This window comes from Hippocampus comes, unplaced genomic scaffold (assembly GCF_001891065.2).
Source record: "Hippocampus comes isolate QL1 unplaced genomic scaffold, H_comes_QL1_v1.1 scaffold394, whole genome shotgun sequence".
NCBI lineage: Eukaryota > Metazoa > Chordata > Actinopteri > Syngnathiformes > Syngnathidae > Hippocampus > Hippocampus comes.
In genome coordinates, this window is record NW_017805881.1 from 22224 (window position 1) to 24547 (window position 2324).

Genomic DNA, 2324 nt, shown 5'->3' on the forward strand with positions numbered 1-2324 from the left:
GAATGACATCGTCACACACTGTACACAGAGCTTTACCGGCGACATCGAGCTTTTTCACGAAATCCGACACAAGCACAATGTGCCTCTTTACTGTTTCCTACTGGGGACACCGTCAGCTTTCTATCCAACCAGTCCCATCGAAACGTGTTTTTCAGTTCCGCATCTATGTGACGCACTTTAGCTTCGTTGCGAGTCCCGATAACATTCGGCATTCGCGAGAAGCTGATTATAATTCCACTAGCAATCGTGAGGCATGGAAAACCATTCACATAAATGGTGAAATATTACAACACAATTATTTCAAAGAATACATTCAGAGACGTATTATACTGACATTTTGTTGAATTCAGTTTAAAAATACACTATATTGTATCGCTCTCACTGAAATACATTTCCAAATATTTCTCTTCCATGGCTCTCTAAGTCAAAAAGGTTCCCAACCCCTGCTCTAAATTGTCCCGAGGTGTGACTGTGAGCGCGAACGGTTGTTCATCTATGTGTGCCCTGCAATTGGCTGGCAACCAGTTCAGGGTGTCCCCCGTCTACTGCCCGAAGACAGCTGGGAATGGCTCCAGCACCCACCCCCCCGAGGATGAAACGGATCGGAAAATGGATGGATGAATTTGACAATAAACTTGTACTTGAACTTGATATGTATAGACATATGTATCGGAGTGACACATTAAGTTTATTAAATTATGACGGAAGTGACGCAACAGCGCACAGTATGGCACCAGCTTCCCGCCGTAGTTCAGGCAGAACAACCAGGGAAGTCACAAGGTAAGTCGCATTTTATTGATGGTCCGGATTCATTTCTGATTTAATGACAATATTTCACTTTGTTTTCACTTTTTCTATGCTGCGATGTATTTCATTAGTCCCCTGATTTGTCCCGAGTCCAAATTGCTTTTTGTGTTGTTATTTAAGTTTTGTCGAATGGAAGTTTTTACCCGTTGAGTTAATTAATTTCATGACAATATTTCACTTTGTTTTCCCTTTTTCGATGCTGCGATGTATTTCATTAGTCCCCTGATTTGTCCCGAGTCCAAATTGCTTTTTGTGTTGTTATTTAAGTTTTGTCGAATGGAAGTTTTTACCCGTTGAGTTAATAGTGCTTTTCTGATGCTCAGTTATGTCCGAGACCCCAATGCGACTTCACCATTCTTCCTGCCATGCTGTTTTTCAGTAATAAAAAGAGAGAAAAAGCCACATCCCAGTGTCTGGTCTTATTGAGGCGGCAGAGACGTGGAGCTCGAGACCGTCACAGTTGTTACCCATGTCACACATATACACACACACTGCGTAAAAGAAAGACAGCAAATGAAGGATGTTCAGAAAGCTGACGAAACAAGTGAGACGAACAGCGTGACAGTACCTAATCTGTGAAGAACAATTCTTGGCTGCGTCCTGTGAATGGCGTCCAGCAGTTGACGTTGTCCCTTGTGGTCCTCTTTTTCTTTACAAAGTTCCTCCTCGTATTCTGATGTCCTTCTTGCAAACATAGTGCGAAAATTGCAACAACAAAGAAAGCTTACGAAACAAGTGAGACGAACAGCGTAACCCAACCTAATCTGTGAAGAACAACTCTTGGCTGCATCCTGCGAATGGCGTCCAGCAGTTGACGTTGTCCCTTGTGGTCCTCTTTTTCTTCACAGAGTTCCTCCTCGTACACTGCTGTCTTTCTTGCGCACATTTTCACACGAAAATTACAACACTTTACGCTTACGATCTCTGCGGAGCTCTGTGTTGAGCACGAGCGCCTCTCCGTTAGATGCTAGCAAGCTAAACGAAGCTAAGCTAGGCCGAGACATATCGAGGTTCAACGAGACGACTTCAATCCAACACAAAGATTCAACGAAATATGTTTTAGCACAGCGAAGAGATGGTGGACGCCCCGGGTGGAGGTTTAAGCACGTTGACTACAAAATTCTGGAGGATTTTGCAGAGGGTGTTAATCCCTCCATGGTTCATGAATGGGGGGTCGAAGCGCGTGTTGATGACGTCAGTCGTGACGTTTGAAGCCCCGCGAAGGGGGTGTACCATGTGACTGATTCAGGAAATGATACGTAAGGTTCGAGTGTTGTTCGAAATAAAAGCGAGAAAGAAACACCATGGATTCCCCTTCATACCAACTTGCTGTCACATATCTATGCACCCCTGCTTCATCAGTACCATCTGAAAGAGTTTTTTCAAAAGCAGGTGAAATTCTCTGCAAAAAAAAAAAAGAAACCGCCTGAGTCCAAAAACTTTGCATAAAATATTGTTTTTAAATAAAAACGAATAAGCACTTTATTTTACCTCCTAATTTCACATTTTCACTTGTT

At 43.0% G+C, this 2324-nt stretch overlaps 1 long non-coding RNA gene across 1 annotated transcript; it reads right to left on the minus strand.

Moving 5' to 3' along the window:
• Nucleotides 1–1036: 1036 nt before the first annotated feature.
• LOC109527224 (uncharacterized) lies at nt 1037–1955 on the minus strand. The gene is made up of 3 exons (XR_002170494.1): nt 1536–1955; nt 1371–1375; nt 1037–1339 (listed from the first exon to the last, which is right to left on the minus strand). It is a non-coding gene; the product is annotated as an uncharacterized LOC109527224 (long non-coding RNA).
• Nucleotides 1956–2324: the final 369 nt, after the last annotated feature.